Source organism: Brachyhypopomus gauderio, chromosome 18 (genome assembly GCF_052324685.1).
Source record: "Brachyhypopomus gauderio isolate BG-103 chromosome 18, BGAUD_0.2, whole genome shotgun sequence".
In the NCBI taxonomy this organism is placed as follows: domain Eukaryota; kingdom Metazoa; phylum Chordata; class Actinopteri; order Gymnotiformes; family Hypopomidae; genus Brachyhypopomus; species Brachyhypopomus gauderio.
In genome coordinates this window covers 2,325,364-2,346,701 of record NC_135228.1, presented here as the reverse complement: position 1 = coordinate 2,346,701, position 21,338 = coordinate 2,325,364, and the positions used below count along the sequence as shown (strand labels likewise).

At 40.3% G+C, this 21,338-nt stretch overlaps 1 protein-coding gene across 6 annotated transcripts in view; it reads right to left on the bottom strand.

The window, feature by feature from the left end:
* Positions 1-1,337, bottom strand: part of LOC143481733 (NACHT, LRR and PYD domains-containing protein 3-like) — a 77,431-nt gene extending 76,094 nt beyond the window's left edge. For 5 of the 6 annotated variants that reach the window (XM_076979839.1, XM_076979840.1, XM_076979841.1 and 2 more), the window contains exon 1: positions 1,244-1,334. The gene's annotated coding sequence lies outside the window, so the exon portion shown is untranslated. Of the gene's footprint in view, positions 1-1,243 lie in introns of all 6 variants that reach the window. The other variant, XM_076979842.1, reaches the window with a different exon arrangement.
* Between the last annotated feature and the right edge of the window lie 20,001 nt (positions 1,338-21,338).

Below are 21,338 nucleotides of genomic sequence, written 5' to 3'. Positions count from 1 at the left end.
TATTTTGGTCCTTCTTATTTATTAAGTGTAAGTTATATTCAAGTTGGCCACATAAAACAAACGGAAGAGCAGCTCAATTTCTCAGTCAAATTCCCTACGTCAGCCTTACCTGAACACAGTAGAACACTCACATTCCTACATCATCAATACCTGAACTCAGTAGAACACTCACATTTCTACTTCCTCCTAAATCCTCTTTTTTCCCTGAGACTTGGCGTGATCGCTTTTTTTTTATTTCGCAGTCCCTGCCATTCACATAGTTATTATGAATCAGATATGCTTCATTATTTTTTCATAAACATTGCTACTGCTTCAAAATGCCGCCTGAAGACCTTGGGCTTTCAGATAATAAAATTAATGCAGGCAATTGCAGCTTCTATATAAAAATAAAGACTTCTTCATAAAATACTTTAATGACCGCTGGCATATTGTTAATGTCACGTTGAGTGAGCCTGAAAGCCACCAGAGGGCGTGCGTGCGCACTGACACACCCACACTCACACGGCGGAGAGTGTAAAGTTGTGTGTCGACTTCGAGTGAAACTCGTTTCCTTATCTGATCAACACATTTACTTGTAATTAACGTTTTTATAGAGGTCCCAGAGCCGGAGTGGCTAATCGGGAGATTCGGGAGGATTCCCGATGGGCCGGCTCATGTCAATCTCTAGTTTGGGCCGATTGGGAAGGAAATATAATTTTGGGCCGGATTTGGGCATGAAACTCCCGGGCTGAAAAAGTGGCCCACTCCGGCCCTGAGAGGTCCCATGTGTTAATTTCCAGAAACTCCACAACACCTCCGTTTAAGATGTTGCGGTGCACGTCCTGTGTATACGTCAGTTAAAAATTTTTCAACAGTTATTCTATTACCATGGAAGCAGTGTTAACCATTTTATAAAGAGAGAAACTCGTTTGAGATTAAAACACGTAACCTAGGCCAATGTTAAATAAACCTAGGCGCTTTAAATAAATTGACAAATATACACATCTAAGTGTATTTTTATACAACTCGTGTAAACAAAATACATGGAAACATTTCGATTCGGTGGAATTTCTTAGAATACTTTAGTTTAGCTATGGTGAGTCAGACTACGTTTGTTCGACTATTTTTCCTACTAGCTACTAGCTACTGCAACAAAATAGTACCTATAACCTTTAACTTTTTAAACTACATTCTGTTAAACTTCTGTGTATAATGCAGGTTCATATTCTTAAATAACTTTAAAGTATTAGATTCAGATACTCACCGTCTTTCTTTCCTAAATACATTTTGATTCCCCTGTTCCACTAAAAATGTAGCAGCTGGAAGTTTCACTTTCACTTTAAACCTGTTTACGGTTACGGTCTGTTCCCCCAATATTGCGCATGCGCGAAATCATTACGCATTAATCTGCTGCTGTCGCCTTTACTCGACGTGTACAAGTTTATAACATTTGGGTTTTGGTTTTGTTTCTCTAGCTAAACTTATCTTTGTAAAACTGGTTGCAATTAACTGTACTGTAAAGCTTAGAATGTATTTTAGCACAGTATTTAGATGTATATTTAGTTTTTAGTTTTCGCTACTTTTTCAGGCTCCGTCTATTTTAGCTAGCTTGCTTGCTAGATTTAATGCGTCGGATCTCATTTACATGATATATGTAAATATGTCGTTGCTTTTAAAGACATGTATTGCTCACACATTAAAGGTTGTTTTTTACAGACTGGTTGGTTAGTTGGTTGCTGTATCCAGGATGTCCTACAGCCTAAAATGACTTTTGTGTCAGACACAAATATAATTTACCTGAACACCTTGAGGATTCCTAGGGTCATTTAAATTCTTGCCCTGGTTTTACTGTGGGCCTGATTGTAGTGGGACTGTGGTCCAGGTGCAGGATCTGAATAGGGAGTCATGAGGTATAGGGCAGGAAGGGATACCCTCTGTTTCCATGAAGGTAGCTGTCATAGTGTCCTATAATTGCACTAGGGTTTGCAATGATTTAACTATTACACTGCATGTGAACAACACATAGCAAAACTACCACAGGCCTACACTGTTCAAATGTGTTGTACAGTGTGGAACCCTGGCCATCAGAACTTTCATTCTAGTTACCTTATACTTAGCCTGATTGTGTGATTTGTTTGTGACTTGTGTATTCATCTGTATAATTTGTTTATGTGTAATTTGTGTGTTAACGGGCCGCCCAATGGAGGATGGGTTCCCTTTTGAGTCTTGGTCCTCCCAAGGTTTCTTCCTATTCCCCACCATCTAGGGAGTTTTTCCTTGCCACTGTCGCCTTTGGCTTGCTCATTTGGGATTTGGACCCATAGTATTGTTAACCTTGTAAATCCTGTAAAGCGCTTTGTGACAACATGTGTTGTGAAAAGCGCTATACAAATTTGATTTGATTTGATTTGATCTGAATTCAACATTTGTGATGAGGTGGGAATCATCACATGATCTTGATAGGGAGGAGAATGGTCAGTTACAATAGCTACATTATTTTTGTTACCATTAAAGATAATTACATTATTCATTAAGTGTTATAAAGGTTAGTACCTGTACATTAATGCTAGGGATGGATTTTCTGTTTGTGTAATCGACTTCATGTTCTAATGGTGCTGTAATAGGTAGCCTATGTGGGTTCCATCAATGCACCAATGACTCTAGGAAATCCTAAAAAATTAAATGGAATGAAGTTCATTACATATTGCTTCTCCTTTGCGTAATTTATTTATTGTCTGTGTTAATCAAAGACAAACCTACGATGTTGTGGAATTTCTCTTTGATGAATGAATGAATGAATTGTTCAACTTGTATAGCGCCTTTCTAGAACCCAAGGTCGCTTTACAATTTTTATACAGATACAACTCTTACACACCCAATCACACACCGGCGAGAAGCGGCAGCCAATTGCGCACAGCGTACTCTCAACTGGGATCCACAGCGCCCTGGGGGACTGAATGGGGTGCAGGGGGGAGAGGACAGACCCTAGTGGCAGAGCACCATCCACCACTGGGCATACAAGCACACACACATTCAGACAACTGCTTTTTAATGGACATGAAGAGACAGACACACAGTCAGGGAGAATTTTTGTCAGGGAATCAGGGAATGCCAATTTACCTAATCTCCATGTTTTTGGACTGTGGGAGGAAACCGGAGACCCCGGAGGAAACCCACGCAGACACGGGGAGAACATGGAAACTCCACTCAGATAGGGACTTGAACCCAAGACCCCAGTGCTGAGAGGCAAACGTGCTAACCACCAAGCCACCGTGTTGCCCTAAATGTCCATAACTGGCTGGTTTTAATGTCAGTCATGGTCAGCTGGTTTGGGAACTGGTCTTGTGGCTGGAGGGTTGTGGGTTTGATCACAATTAAAAATCACAATTGACAAAATATGGCACGTTTTCGCATTACTTTTCGGACAGACCGACAGAGCCTTTACTGACATGTTCCGCATCCCCTGTTACTAAAGTAAGTAATGGATTGTGCTGAAAAAAAAGAAAATCATCTGAAAATGATAGTATGCCTATGTCTATTCAGGGTTTTATAACGCTTTCCAGATGAAGAGCTTGGCAAATAAACTGAGCTTCAAGATCCTCAAGTAAAGGACATGTCGTGATGACACGTGTTTGTAACTCGGGTTTAGGTTTAAGTAAACCTTCCAGCAAGCAGGTTAGTTTCAGAGCGTAAGTTGATATAGCAACTGACACTGCTTTCTGGAACTGAAAACTCCGGGTTTTAGTCAACTCAGAGTTAACATACCCAGAGTTAGACACTTATACTCTGTAAAATACTTTGTAGTGCAAATACAACTTTCTTTGAGAAATACTGTACTTTAAAATGTAGAACGCACATTTCTGCACACATGCCAGGTTAATTATATTATTAGTAGAAGAAAAAGAACAAGCCTGGTTTGTCAGATCCCAATATTACAACGTATTGCATGAATCTAGACTAACCAAATATATAGAACTGTAAATGTAACCCCAGTGAAATGTAACCCCAGTTGTCGCTACTTTGTAAAAAGCAACAACGATGGTGCATGAACATTAACGGGTTTACTTGTGACAAAAAGCCTGTTGTGATCATAATGTGTATTGAGTGTTTCTACTACAAACTTTTTAAAAATAGCATCATCCCTTTCCAAAGTTGTTATGGGATCGCTGCTGATTAGTGAGTGTAATATCCACAGGGTGATCCATGATCTCTGGTTATATGATACAGTAGTGAGTGTAATATCCATGATCTCTGGTTATATACAATAATGAATGTAATGTCCATGATCTCTGGTTATATAATACAGTAGTGAGTGTAATGTCCATGATCTCTGGTTATATACAGTGATGAGTGTAATGTCCATGATCTCTGGTTATATGATACAGTAGTGAGTGTAATGTCCATGATCTCTGGTTATATGATACAGTAGTGAGTGTAATATCCATGATCTCTGGTTATATACAATAATGAATGTAATGTCCATGATCTCTGGTTATATGATACAGTAGTGAGTGTAATATCCATGATCTCTGGTTATATACAATAATGAATGTAATGTCCATGATCTCTGGTTATATGATACAGTAGTGAGTGTAATGTTCATGATCTCTGGTTATATACAATAATGAGTGTAATGTCCATGATCTCTGGTTATATAATACAGTAGTGAGTGTAATGTCCATGATCTCTGGTTATATACAGTGATGAGTGTAATGTCCATGATCTCTGGTTATATGATACAGTAGTGAGTGTAATGTCCATGATCTCTGGTTATATGATACAGTAGTGAGTGTAATATCCATGATCTCTGGTTATATACAATAATGAATGTAATGTCCATGATCTCTGGTTATATGATACAGTAGTGAGTGTAATGTTCATGATCTCTGGTTATATGATACAGTAGTGAGTGTAATGTCCATGATCTCTGGTTATATACAGTAATGAGTGTAATGTCCATGATCTCTGGTTATATAATACTGTTACGACCCGCCCCTGTCTAGGTAGGGGCGAAAGACACGGAGGGGTGAAGGTGAACTGTTAGAACTAGGACACAGACACAAAGGTTTCAATTGCCACGCTTTACTTTGTGTTGGACAACAGACAAACAAATAAACTTCTTATAAGTGGACTGAGGACCGTGCCAAAGGAAAAAATAGTGGATGTAATGTAAGGGCCCAACTAAACTGTCCACTTATAAGAACATACAAACCAAAAACATCACATACAAACACCAACCAAACAAAACAATAACGTATCTCAATCTATTTGCCGTCAACATGCCCATCTCTATACTCGTCACGCGCTACTAGAATCACGTCTCTTGGCGCGTCCATAAAATCTCCTTACTCACGACAGTTGGTCATAGTCTACGCGTTGAGCTACAATTAACACTAGAGCTCCTAGAGAAGCGAAAAATTTCACAGGGCTTGGTAGGGTCCATGTAGCCCACTCCCCTGCTGTGAAGGGATTAAAAGGATTTCACAACTCTAGATGGAAACCTGGCAAGTAAACGCTCTTAGCGCGTTTTACAATAAAATGTTCTCACAACTCATAACGCACATGGTCACAAGCTCTCTACGAGGCTCTGCGAGTCTGTCTGCAAGTCTCAAAGTCTGCAAGTCTGAAAGTCTATCTTACCAGTGCGCGCTGTCCCGATTTTAAGACCCATACCACGCCCCGTTAGAGAGCCTAGACACACAACCATTGGCCGGTGCCAAACGAGACGCAGCAGTAAGCAATCCGACTTAACAAGTCTAACTTGGTAACACAGATGCCCGTAACACCCCCACCCAAAAAGATAACACATCAGTAATACATTGTGTTCACATAATCAAAACAGACACTCAACCGACAGCCCGCGACAGGGCGTCTGCAACAACATTGTCCATCCCCTTCTTGTGCTGAATGACGAGGTTGTAATCCTGGATGAGAAGAGCCCAGCGCATTAAACGTTGGTTCTTATTATGCATCCTCGAGAGAAAGACAAGGGGGTTATGGTCCGTATAGACAATAACAGGAGAAGGAGTAGATCCCACATATACATCAAAGTGCTGTAGGCCTATGGCTAAAAGCAACGCCAGAGTCTCCTTCTCGATGGTGGAATACCGTCGTTGATAGTCCGTAAACTTGTGGGAATAAAAACAGACACGATGTTGTAGACCGGTGTCGTCAGTCTGGAGTAGTACTGCTCCGGCACCGAGATCACTTGCGTCCACCTCCAACTGGAATGGCCTAGTAAAATCAGGGGCAGACAAAACCGGTGCAGAAGACAACAAAACCTTGACACTGTTAAAAGCGTGATCACAAGCATCATTCCAAACAAATGGACAAGAAGGGCTTAACAACTTGGTTAGTGGACAAATAACATCCGCAAAGTTCCTACAAAAGCGCCTATAATTTCTTCCTGCTTTCCTCCTGTACAGACGCTTTTCTGCCAGCTCTGCCTGTCCTTTACTGTTTTTTCATTTATTGGAGTTATAACTACAAGTTAAGTTATTTTTACAAGTTAAAAGGATCCATTACTCATTACTTCACTTGGTAAGCTTTTTACATTTATCTGTAAAGGATAATTTAGCATTTTTGATACTCCGACAGTCCGACACTGCGAGTGAACTGTTTTTGTGCCTCAACCTTGTGAGTTAGTGGTTTTAGTGCACCGTTCTATCAGTAACTGATACTTTCCCAGCTGTGAAATACCTGCCAGAACTTCTTGGGTGTTTATTTTGCACTTGATTTTTAACTTGGATATTTGAGCCTTGTGTGCCCAGTTCTCTTGATATTGCCTCGATTATGGCTCATGCTTCCACATCATCTATTTGCTCTGAGTGTATCAAACTGTCTCAGAGGGTGGCGGAACTTCAGGAAAGAATCCATACCTTACATTCTATAAGGGAGGATGAGGAATATCTGGACTCGATTCTTGCCACACAAGCTGCTGATAAAACCGTCCCTGTAACTGGCAAAGAAAGAGACGTTTCTCTGCATTGTCGCTGGGATGTACTGGGGGCAAAGCCTAAGCTCATCTTGGCCTCAACTCCTAATCCCATTAACAACAACAATGATAAGGGCTGGACTCTTGTTCGGGGGAAGGGACGTTGCAGAAACCAGCACAGCAGCGATGGCAAGCAGCTATCTTCAGAACAGAACATTCCTTTAGATAACAGATATGAAGCTCTCTCCTCAACTGGAGTAGCAGGAATAGAGCAGTCTGACCACAACATACTGCCTCCCTCTCCAGGACATCAAGGACATCAAACACACCCCAATCAGCATCACAGAACCAACTCCAGTCTGGCTGCTAAGCAACAGCAACAGCATGCAAATAACTCTGGCCATTCGCGGACCAACCACCAGGCTGCCAACTGTGTTAGCCGGCAGCATGCTAACAAGCATGCTAAGAGTCGTCCCAACCACCAGCCTGCAATCCGTGCCAGTCGACAGCTAACTAATGAGCATGCTAATAGGGTTTGCCATCGGGATGCTAACCATGTTAGCAATCGGTGTGCTAACCATGTTGGCCATCGGGATGCTAACCATGTTAGCCGCCGAGGCATTAACGGTGAAAGGAGACGAGGAACACCGCCACAGCCCAAAACGCTGCTGATTGGGGACTCAGTTATCAGAGATGTATGGAGCAACAGTATTAAGGCCTTTTGCTTTCCTCGTGTTACTGTCTGTGAAGTGATACCCATGATTCCACGCATATTGCAAGACCATCCAGCTACGGAAAGACTGATTGTGCATGTCGGCTCTAGCGATGTTTACAAACAACAGTCTGAGATTCTGAAACAGGATTTTAACCATCTGCTCGACATTCTGGAGTTTTCCCAGTGCGAAGTGTTCATTTCTGGACCAATACCTACTGCACGTCGAGGCAGTGGTCACTTTACCAGACTGCTGGCTCTAAACAGCTGGCTCACTACAGCCTGTGCTCATCGGAAGGTAAACTTCATTGACAATTTCAACATCTTTTGGAGTCGTCCTGAGCTTTTTAAACCGGATCAGCTTCACCCTAACAGGGCTGGGACTCAAATGCTTGTGGATAATCTAATGTATGGAATCACTCACATGCGGAACCTGCACCCAACCGCCAGCAGTAACGTCAGTAATGTCAGTCAAAGGAGCCCACCATCTCCTGTCAGAGAATCTGTCCACAGTCTCAGAGGTAAACTCCAGGAGATTGATGAGGTTCCGCAACACTACAGTCTGCAGTCTTGTAGGAACTCACTTACTTCTCCTGCACACTCAGTGACTCAGGTCTGACACACTGGAACCCATGCTCCTAGTAAGTGCTACATTCCAGTTATTTTAAATAGCCGGTGGCATGGCTCTCAGAATCGAAATAAAAATGTAATCAGAAGAAAACACAAGGGCACAAAACATTGTAACAAACAAAATTTGATCCCAGTGAAATGCACAAGTGATGTAAGTGATGCCGATCAAACACATCAAGTCTTCAAAGTCTCCTTACTAAACGTCCGCTCACTCACAAACAAGACTTTTATAATAGCTAAATTAATTGAAGATTATTGTCTGGACTTTCTTTTTCTAACAGAGACTTGGCTTGATAGCAATGGAGCAATAGTGCTAAATGAAGCTTCGCCTCCTGACTTTAACTATTTTAATGTCTCTAGAGTAAATAAGAGAGGTGGTGGTGTTGCATGTTTTTACCATAAAGCATTCCGATGTAAGCAGATCTCATTAGGGGAACATCCTACGTTTGAATATCTGGCAGTACAACTCAACAGTACTTATTCAGTTCTTTTGATTGTTATCTATCATCCTCCCAGACTACATGCAGACTTTCTTGAAGATTTTGAAGAAATGCTTTCAAGGATTTTAATTGATTTTGATTATGTTTTAATTGCTGGGGATTTTAATATTCACATGGATATATCCACAAATCCAATCACTTCAGAGTTCATGAGGATGCTTAACTCTTTTGATCTCATACAGCATGTATCAGGCCCAACTCATAAGCATGGCCACATTTTAGATTTGATCATTTCTAAAAGCATAGAGGTTAATAATACTGAAATTATTGATGTTGCAATTTCTGACCATTTTGGCATATTTTTCAATATGTCATTATCTACTAGAACACTCAGTGAAAAGCGTACAATAACCAAGCGTTATCTCAGTGCTGGCAGTGCCGTGGCCTTCACAGACATGATACAGTCCCTCCCTCCCCTCTCAGAAAATGGGAATGAGCTAGTTGAAACATTCACACACAGAGTTAGGAACTGTATTGATGCTGTGGCACCAAAGGTAACTAAAATTATCTCTGGTAAAATTAGGATGCCCTGGAGAAACACTCCTTCTATTGTAAAATTTAGGCAAGAATGTAGGCAGGCTGAGAGACGTTGGCGAAGGTCAAAATTGCAAGTACATTTTGATATTTATAAAACAACATTGCACAATTACAACAGTGAAGTGAAATCAGCAAGGGAAAACTATTTCTCTACCTTAATCAATTCATCAAATAATAACTCGGCTGTCCTGTTCAGAAGTATTGATCAGCTAGTAAACCCCACCTCCTGTGTCTTCCCTGAGACTGTTTCAGTTGAAAAATGTGATGAGTTTGCAATATTTTTTAGGGACAAGATCACTAGTATAAGGCAGAACATAGCAACAAGCACTAATAGACTATCAAACCTTATATCAGTTACTCAGCCTAACTTTAATATGTCTTATTTCAAAGAAGTTGACATGGTAACACTACTTGATGTGATTTCATCACTAAAATCCTCTACTTGTGAACTGGACCCTTTACCTACATGCTTTTTCAAGCAGGTTCTGAGCTCATTAGCAAATGAAGTTCTAACGATTGTTAATCAGTCTCTGCAATTGGGTGAATTCCCTAACTTTTTTAAAACAGCAATGGTTAAACCACTATTAAAGAACAGAAATCTTGATCCCACAATTCTCAATAATTATCGACCTATATCTAACCTTTCCTTTCTTAGCAAAATCATTGAAAAAGTTGTGTCAATCCAGTTGAATGATTATGTAAAAGTAAATCAAATAAATGACACTTTTCAATCTGGTTTCAGAGCTCTCCACAGCACTGAAACAGCCCTAGTTAAGGTAGTAAATGACTTGAGATTGAATAAGGATGCAGGCAAACTCTCAGTCCTTTTTCTGCTGGATTTAAGCGCCGCTTTTGACACAGTTGATCATGAAATTCTTCTTGATCGACTACAGAGTTGGGTAGGCCTTAGTGGCTTAGTCTTAGACTGGTTTAGATCGTACCTAACTGGGCGTGATTACTATGTAGCATTAGGTACCTCTTCCTCCACACGTCAAAAAATAACTTGTGGCGTCCCCCAAGGATCAATTCTTGGGCCGTTACTATTCAACCTATATATGCTTCCGCTACCACATATCATTAATAAACATGGTATTAGTTATCATCAATATGCAGATGACACTCAACTTTACATTTCTCTAGAACCTAAGGCCCTAAAATCAATTTGCTCACTGTTTGACTGCATAGATGATATACAGACATGGATGTCTGACAATTTTCTGCAATTAAATAAACAGAAGACAGAGGTTCTTGTTCTTGGCAGTGATTCACAAAGGAATGATGTCCAGACCTATTTAAATAAAATGAATCTGAATGCCAGACAATGTGTTAAGAACCTGGGCGTCACCTTTGATAATGAGCTCAGCTTCAAATCACACATCATGACTACATGCAAGACAGCTTATTTTCACCTTCGAAACATTGCTAAGGTCCGGGATATGCTCACTCCTGCTGACAGTGAAAAACTTGTCCATGCATTTATCACATCAAGGCTAGATTATTGTAACGCTGTTCTATCTGCTCTTCCAAAGAGCTCTATTTCGCACCTACAGCGAGTTCAGAACGCGGCTGCAAGGGTTCTGACCCGCAGGAGAAAGAGAGATCATATTACACCTGCACTCCACTCACTGCACTGGTTACCTGTCAGCTTTAGGATAGATTTTAAGGTTCTAGTCATGGTTTTTAAATGTCTTCATGGTCTTGCCCCTCTTTACCTCAGTGAAATGATGGTTAGATATGTTCCAGTCAGGTCTCTGAGGTCTTCAAACAGTAATCTGCTGGTGATTCCTAGATGCCGATTAAAGATTGGCGAGGGTGCTTTTAGCCACTATGGCCCAAAGCTCTGGAATTCTCTTCCTGAAGAGCTCAGATGCATTTCATCCTTGAATAGTTTCAAGAACAGTCTCAAAACTTTCCTGTTTAGATCTGCTTTTAGTTAAGAAATTCTAGTCTATTATTTTATAATTTGTCACTTTATTTAATTATTTCTTTTTACCTTTAATTTTAATATTTTATTTTTATCTTCTTATATTTACTTATCTTAATTAGTTTTATTTACTTTACTTTTTTATTATATTGTTTACTTTACTTTTTTACATTTTATGTTATTTTACTTTAATTTCTTTAACATTTTCTTTTTGTCTTCTTTTTATGTTTCTTTTATTTATACTGTAAAGCACTTTGAGTTGCATGTATGTATGAAAGGTGCTATATAAATAAAGATTATTATTATTATTATTATTATTATTATAATACCCAGCCATACCCAAAAACCGGCGGAGACTACGCCGAGATTGCGGAACTGGATAATCCTGGATAGCCTGAACTTTTGCGGTTAGGGGGCAAACTTTGCCATTGCCAACCAACACACCCAAATAAGACACAGTAGCTTGTGCAAACACACATTTCGACAGGTTAAGAGTTAAAGATGCCTGCGAAAGACGCTCAAATACTTCCCGTAAAAGCTGAACATGACTACTCCAATCGGCACTAAACAAAAGCACATCATCCAAATAAGCCGCACAGTCAGACAGATCACCTAAAACCAAATTAATAAGCCTTTGAAACGTAGCGGGTGCGTTCTTAAAACCAAATGGCAATCACAGTATACTGCAAAAAGTTGTCAGGAGTTACAAATGCAGATATGTTGGACGCTTCCTCCGTTAGTGGCACCTGCCAGTAGCCTTTTAATAGATCTAACTTGGTCACGTAAGCAGCAGAACCAACCTTGTCTATACAATCATCCACTCTGGGCAGTGGATACGAATCAGCAACAGTAAGTGCATTAACCTTCCTGTAATCTGTACACAAACGTGAACTTCCGTCTGGTTTGGGGACCAAGATACAAGGAGAGCTCCAAGGACTAATGCTTGGCTTAGCCAGGCCATGCTTCACCAAATACTCCACCTCAGTCCGCATGGCAGCTCTCTTTTCTGCATTAGCTCTATATGGGTGCTGTTTGACTGGCTTGTCACAAAGGACCTCAACATGATGTGTGGTTACGGTGGTTTGTGTGGGCACATCATTAAATAAATGTGTGTAGTCATGAACCAATTCCATAATGTCGTCTCTTTGTGCTTCATCCAAATACACCAGAGTTAATGGCAATGCAGACAATGCTTGAGAATTGGACAGCTGAACAGGTATTACAGCACGAGCACGCAATGACGCAGCATCCACCTCAGTAAAACCAGCATTATCCACCAAACCCACAGAAGACACTGGTACTCCATTGGTGATGTCATCATCCGACTGATCCCTAGAAACATAAGACTTCAGCATGTTAACATGACAGAACTGTGTGCCAGTTCTTTTTTCAGGGACGTTTATCACATAATTGGTGTCACTCAACTTTTCTTTCACCAGATAGGGTCCCGCAAACTTTGCTGAAAAGCAAGAACCAGGCACAGGCAGTAAAACCAAAACTTTATCACCAGGCTTAAAATCACGGCGAACGGCTTTCTTGTCAAATGCACACTTCATCTGTGTTTGAGTGGCTTGTAGTGCTTCTCTTGCCACTTTCCATGCATGATACAGGCGGTCTCTGAAAGTAGACACATACTCCAATACAGACCTTCTCTGTTCATGAGAGGGTTCTGACAGTAAAAACTCTTGAAACGAAGTAAGAGGACCACGGTACAAATGACCGAACACCAAATCTGCAGGACTAAAACCAAGAGACTCTTGAACAGCTCCTCGGAATGCAAACATTATAAACGGAAGCCCTTCATCCCAGTCTTTCTGTGACATAAAACAAAAACGCTTGAGTGCAGCTTTCAATGACTGGTGGAACCTCTCCAGAGCACCCTGAGACTCAGGATGATAAGGGGAGGAAACAACATGCTTCACATTTAATATACTCATCACCTGCTGAAACAACTTAGCAGTAAAATTTGTACCCTGGTCACTTTGTATCTCTTTGGGTAACCCAAACAGAGAGAAGAACTTCATTAGGGCCCGCACTATGACGGGGGCTGTAATCTTCCTCAAAGGAACTGCCTCAGGGAACCATGTAGCCGAACACATAATGGTTAACAAATACTGATTTCCAGTCTTTGTTTTAGGCAGAGGACCGACGCAATCAATGATTACTCGTTCGAAAGGCTCACTCATAATGGGCACTGAACAAAGAGGAGCAGGAGCAACACCCTGGTTTGGTTTACCAGTACACTGACAAACATGGCAGGATCGACAATAAGCAATAACATCTCTTTTGAGACCAGGCCAAAAGAAACACCTCAAAACGCGTTCATATGTTTTCGTTATACCTAAATGGCCAGACCACGGACTGTCATGTGCTAAACGCAGCACGTGTTGTCTATAAGAAACAGGCAGCACTATCTGATCCACACTACGCAAACCCGCATTCTTGATGTCAATCCAGCGACGCAATAATAAACCACAATCAAGGTGATAAGACACAGAACCACACCCACTATCACCAGCTACTGTTTTTCCTACTTTATCCAAGCACTGGAAAAGAGAAGGATCCGACTGTTGTTCTTTAACGAGTTGTTTTCTACCAGCACTACACTCTATCGTCGGCAATAGATCCTGCCCTTTTGTGTCGTGACTTGTACTGACACTAGGGTTGGAAAAGCAAGTCCCCACCTGATCATCAGCTAGAAAAGTATCTGACAAATCAATATCTGCGTTTTTACGTGCCTGAGCGCGAGTAACAGCACATGCAGGAAACACAACAGGATCTACAATACTACTCGGAACAGGTGCGTCTACGACTTCAAGGCTGGGAAACACCTGACCTCCTGCAAGGTCATTGCCTAAAATCAAGTCCACACCGTCGATAGGCAGAGTGTCACATATCGCCAGCGTACACTCACCTACCACGAATTCCGAGCTCAAGTGTACAGTATGGAGGGGCACTTTAATGTAACGTGTCCCCAAACTACTACACACAACATGTACACCACTAAAAGACTGCGCAGAAAAAGGTAAAACGCTAGCTAAAAGCAGTGATTGGGCCGCACCAGTATCCCTTAAAATTCGAACAGGAGTAGCCGTCTCATCTTTATGTAAACTCACGCCACCCTTAGACATAAAAGGCTTGAAGGTGGACTCCTTAACGGACATGTTACAAGGGGCCTTGTTCACAAACGCAACGCCAGTAGAGCCACCACCTTGCGGTTTCCCTTGTCTCTCTAATTTTCGCTTCAATATTAAACACTCTCGAGCGATATGACCACTTTTGTGACAATAATAACATTCGCGGGACGGAGACGAACGTACCAGCGAGCGACGCATATGTCCCGACGTAGGCAACGTATTCTCTTCCTTAGGGCAAGCACCAACAACTTTGGACACAGGTTTGTGCGTGAGCACGAACTCATCAGCGAGCACAGTAGCTTGCGAAACAGTCGTCACGGAGCACTCATTTAAATAAACCACCACCCGTTCAGGGAGGCAATTCTTAAATTCTTCTAACAAAACTAACTCGCGCAAAGACTCAAAATCGACCACCTTATTTGCACTACACCATTTATCGAAGAGTACGCTCTTATCGCGACCGAACTCGACATACGTTTGCGTTGGCAGTTTTTTTAACTGTCTAAAACGTTGTCGATAAGCCTCAGGGACTAGTTCATATGCTCGTAAAATAGCCGCTTTAACCACCTCATATTGCAGGCTATCTTGTAATGACAGACTAGAGTAAACTTCTTGGGCTTTTCCCACAAGTCTACATTGCAACAACAAGGACCAAACTTCACTAGGCCAACCAAGAGTTACCGCAATTCGCTCAAACACGCTAAAATAGGTGTCAACTTCAGCTTCTCTAAACGGAGGCACCAGGGATATCCATTTACTCACATCAAATGCAGGCAATCGAGACGTATTCACAGCAGACGCAGTCGGTGTAGGCAGGCGGAGAGGAGACGTGTTTGAACCAACGATGACGGCGGGAGGAGATGAGGGCAGCGCTACAGCGGCAGATTGAAACACCGGTTGAGCGGCACCTAGCTCAAGCTCACGTAAACGCACCTCTCGCTCGAGTTCCAGCCGACGTACCGCCAGGTCGAACTCGAATTTCTGCTTCCGCACCTCAGTGCGTTCTTTAGCCTCCAACTGAACTCGCGCCAAGCGCAAATCCAGCGGTTCTTGACCACACAGAGCAGAGAGTCACTCATCACCGGTGAGCCAGGTGTAAACGGGGGCAACACGCCCACTGCCGGACCCTCAGCTGTTTCCATGTCCGCGTCCTGAATTACAAACGGGTCGTCCTCCGCTTCACCACCCTCACACGAAACAGAAGAGAGTGCCCCGCACGTCGTGTCTACCACAGCCTGTGTACTCAGAACCCCTCCTTCGACTAAGTGGGTAACTACTAAATCACGTATCTCTTTCTTTAACATGGAGCGAACGACCGAAATGTTGTACTGCCCAGCTAACGCAATTAAATCGTCCTTTCTGCAGGCATCCAATGCCTGAAAACTAGGAGCCTCGAGGAACGTACTGACCTGAAATTGAGACATTGCAGCTTTCTCCCCAAAAACCACAGGGTAACTTACCAACTATGGGTTATGAAACACTCACGAACAGCAACACATCACTATATGGTCACCAGACGCAAACCATGGCCTAGAACAGGCAATTCACCTTACCACACCGTGGGCGGGAACATGCAAATTTATGCAAATCCCGGACGAGCCCCCACATGTTACGACCCGCCCCTGTCTAGGTAGGGGCGAACGAACAAAGAAAGACACGGAGGGGTGAAGGTGAACTGCGAGAGCTAGGACACAGACACAAAGGTTTCAATTGCCACACTTTACTTTGTGTTGGACAACAGACAAACAAATAAACTTCTTATAAGTGGACTGAGGACCGTGCCAAAGGAAAAAAACAAATATAAAACCACTAACCTACCTGACCAAACCTAACCTCAATAACATACATACATGGCACGTGCCCCTAAACTAGTGTTCTAACAGAGGGTTCCCCTACGTGGATGTAATGTAAGGGCCCAACTAAACTGTCCACTTATAAGAACATACAAACCAAAAACGTCACATACAAACACCAACCAAACAAAACAATAACGTATCTCAATCTATTTGCCGTCAACATGCCCATCTCTATACTCGTCACGCACTACTAGAATCACGTCTCTTGGCGCGCCCATAAAATCTCCTTACTCACAACAGTTGGTCATAGTCTACGCGTTGAGCTACCATTAAAAGGATTTCACAACTCACAACGCACTTGGTCAAGATCGGTCAAGGAAACTCTCTTAACGCACGCTACGATTTCGCACAACTCATAACGCGCTGGATGGAAACCTGGCAAGTAAACACTCTTAGCGCGAGATACAATAAAATGTTCTCACGACTCATAACGCGCTAGATGGAAACCTGGCAAGTAAACGCTCTTAGCGCGTTTTACAATAAAATGTTCTCACAACTCATAACGCACATGGTCACAAGCTCTCTACGAGGCTCTGCGAGTCTGTCTGCAAGTCTCAAAGTCTGCAAGTCTGAAAGTCTATCTTACCAGTGCGCGCTGTCCCGATTTTAAGACCCATACCACGCCCCGTTAGAGAGCCTAGACACACAACCATTGGCCGGTGCCAAACGAGACGCAGCAGTAAGCAATCCGACTTAACAAGTCTAACTTGGTAATGCAGATGCCCGTAACAATACAGTAATGAGTGTAATGTCCATGATCTCTGGTTATATGATACAGTAGTGAGTGTAATGTCCATGATCTCTGGTTATATACAGTAATGAGTGTAATGTCCATGATCTCTGGTTATATAATACAGTAATGAGTGTAATGTCCATGATCTCTGGTTATATGATACAATAATGAGTGTAATGTCCATTATCTCTGGTTATATACAGTAATGAGTGTAATGTCCATGATCTCTGGTTATATGATACAGTAGTGAGTGTAATATCCATGATCTCTGGTTATATACAATATTGAATGTAATGTCCATGATCGCTGGTTATATACAGTAATGAGTGTAATGTCCATGATCATTGGTTATATACAATAATGAGTGTAATGTCCATGATCTCTGGTTATATGATACAGTAGTGAGTGTAATGTTCATGATCTCTGGTTATATACAATAATGAGTGTAATGTCCATGATTTCTGGTTATATACAGTAATGAGTGTAATGTCTATGATCTCTGGTTATATACAGTAATGAGTGTAATGTCCATGATCACTGGTTATATACAATCATGAGTGTAATGTCCATGATCTCTGGTTATATAATACAGTAATGAGTGTAATGTCCATGATCTCTGGTTATATGATACAGTAGTGAGTGTAATGTCCATGATCTCTGGTAATATACAGTAATGAGTGTAATGTCCATGATCTCTGGTTATATAATACAGTAGTGAGTGTAATATCCATGATCTCTGGTTATATACAATATAGAATGTAATGTCCATGATCTCTGGTTATATGATACAGTAGTGAGTGTAATGTCCATGACCTCTGGTTATATACAGTGATGAGTGTAATGTCCATGATCTCTGGTTATATAATACAGTAATGAGTGTAATGTCCATGATCTCTGGTTATATGATACAGTAGTGAGTGTAATGTCCATGATCTCTGGTAATATACAGTAATGAGTGTAATGTCCATGATCTCTGGTTATATGATACAGTAATGAGTGTAATGTCCATGATCTCTGATTATATGATACAATAATGAGTGTAATGTCCATGATCTCTGGTTATATACAATATTGAATGTAATGTCCATGATCGCTGGTTATATGATACAGTAGTGAGTGTAATGTCCATGACCTCTGGTTATATACAGTGATGAGTGTAATGTCCATGATCTCTGGTTATATACAGTAATGAGTGTAATGTCCATGATCTCTGGTTATATGATACAGTAATGAGTGTAATGTCCATGATCTCTGGTTATATGATACAATAATGAGTGTAATGTCCATGATCTCTGGTTATATACAGTAATGAGTGTAATGTCCATGATCTCTGGTTATATACAATAATGAGTGTAATGTCCATGATTTCTGGTTATATACAGTAATGAGTGTAATGTCTATGATCTCTGGTTATATACAGTAATGAGTGTAATGTCCATGATCTCTGGTTATATGATACAGTAGTGAGTGTAATGTTCATGATCTCTGGTTATATACAATAATGACTGTAATGTCCATGATCTCTGGTTATATGATACAGTAATGAGTGTAATGTCCATGATCTCTGGTTATATGATACAGTAGTGAGTGTAATGTCCATGATCTCTGGTTATATACAGTAATGAGTGTAATGTCCATGATCTCTGGTTATATGATACAGTAGTGAGTGTAATATCCATGATCTCTGGTTATATACAATAATGAATGTAATGTCAATGATCTCTGGTTATATGATACAGTAGTGAGTGTAATATCCATGATCTCTGGTTATATACAATAATGAATGTAATGTCCATGATCTCTGGTTATATGATACAGTAGTGAGTGTAATGTCCATGATCTCTGGTTAAATACAGTATTGAGTGTAATGTCCATGATCTCTGGTTATATGATACAGTAGTGAGTGTAATATCCATGATCTCTGGTTATATACAATAACGAATGTAATGTCCATGATCTCTGGTTATATGATACAGTAGTGATTGTAATGTTCATGATCTTTGGTTATATACAATAATGAGTGTAATGTCCATGATCTCTGGTTATATACAGTAATGAGTGTAATGTCCATGATCTCTGGTTATATGATACAGTAGTGAGTGTAATATCCATGATCTCTGGTTATATACAATAATGAGTGTAATGTCCATGATCTCTGGTTATATGATACAGTAGTGAGTGTAATATCCATGATCTCTGGTTATATACAATAATGAATGTAATGTCCATGATCTCTGGTTATATAATACAGTAGTGAGTGTAATATCCATGATCTCTGGTTATATACAATATTGAATGTAATGTCCATGATCGCTGGTTATATGATACAGTAGTGAGTGTAATGTCCATGACCTCTGGTTATATTCAGTGATGAGTGTAATGTCCATGATCGCTGGTTATATAATACAGTAATGAGTGTAATGTCCATGATCTCTGGTTATATGATACAGTAGTGAGTGTAATGTCCATGATCTCTGGTTAAATACAGTATTGAGTGTAATGTCCATGATCTCTGGTTATATGATACAGTAGTGAGTAATATCCATGATCTCTGGTTATATACAATAATGAATGTAATGTCCATGATCTCTGGTTATATGATACAGTAGTGAGTGTAATGTTCATGATCTTTGGTTATATACAATAATGAGTGTAATGTCCATGATCTCTGGTTATATACAGTAATGAGTGTAATGTCCATGATCTCTGGTTATATAATACAGTAATGAGTGTAATGTCCATGATCTCTGGTTATATGATACAGTAGTGAGTGTAATGTCCATGATATCTGGTTATATACAGTAATGAGTGTAATGTCCAGGATCACTGGTTATATACAATAATGAGTGTAATGACCATGATCTCTGGTTATATGATACAGTAGTGAGTGTAATGTTCATGATCTCTGGTTATATACAATAATGAGTGTAATGTCCATGATCTCTGGTTATATGATACAGTAATGAGTGTAATGTCCATGATCTCTGGTTATATGATACAGTAGTGAGTGTAATATCCATGATCTCTGGTTATATACAATAATGCAAGTAATGTCCATGATCTGTGGTTATATGATACAGTAATGAGTGTAAGGTCCATGATCTCTGGTTATATGATACAGTAGTGAGTGTAATGTCCATGATCTCTGGTTATATACAATAATGAATGTAATGTCCATGATCTGTGGTTATATGATACAGTAATGAGTGTAATGTCCATGATCTCTGGTTATATGATACAGTAGTGAGTGTAATGTCCATGATCTCTGGTTATATACATTAATGCATGTAATGTCCATGATCTGTGGTTATATGATACAGTAATGAGTGTAAGGTCCATGATCTCTGGTTATATGATACAGTAGTGAGTGTAATGTCCATGATCTCTGGTTATATACAGTAATGAGTGTAATGTCCATGATCTCTGGTTATGTACAGTAATGAGTGTAATGTTCATGATCTCTGGTTATATGATACAGTAATGAGTGTAATGTCCATGATATCTGGTTATATGATACAGTAGTGAGTGTAATATCCATGATCTCTGGTTATATACAATAATGAATGTAATGTCCATGATCTCTGGTTATATACAGTAATGAGTGTAATGTCCATGATCTCTGGTTATGTGATACAGTAATGAGTGTAATGTCCATGATCTCTGGTTATATCATACAATAATGAGTGTAATGTCCATGATCTCTGGTTATATAATACAGTAATGAGTGTAATGTCCATGATCTCTGGTTATATGATACAGTAGTGAGTGTAATGTTCATGATCTTTGGTTATATACAATAATGAGTGTAATGTCCATGATCTCTGGTTATATACAGTAATGAGTGTAATGTCCATGATCTCTGGTTATATAATACAGTAATGAGTGTAATGTCCATGATCTCTGGTTATATGATACAGTAGTGAGTGTAATGTCCATGATATCTGGTTATATACAGTAATGAGTGTAATGTCCATGATCACTGGTTATATACAATAATGAGTGTAATGACCATGATCTCTGGTTATATGATACAGTAGTGAGTGTAATGTTCATGATCTCTGGTTATATACAATAATGAGTGTAATGTCCATGATCTCTGGTTATATGATACAGTAATGAGTGTAATGTCCATGATCTCTGGTTATATGATACAGTAGTGAGTGTAATATCCATGATCTCTGGTTATATACAATAATGCAAGTAATGTCCATGATCTGTGGTTATATGATACAGTAATGAGTGTAAGGTCCATGATCTCTGGTTATATGATACAGTAGTGAGTGTAATGTCCATGATCTCTGGTTATATACAATAATGAATGTAATGTCCATGATCTGTGGTTATATGATACAGTAATGAGTGTAATGTCCATGATCTCTGGTTATATGATACAGTA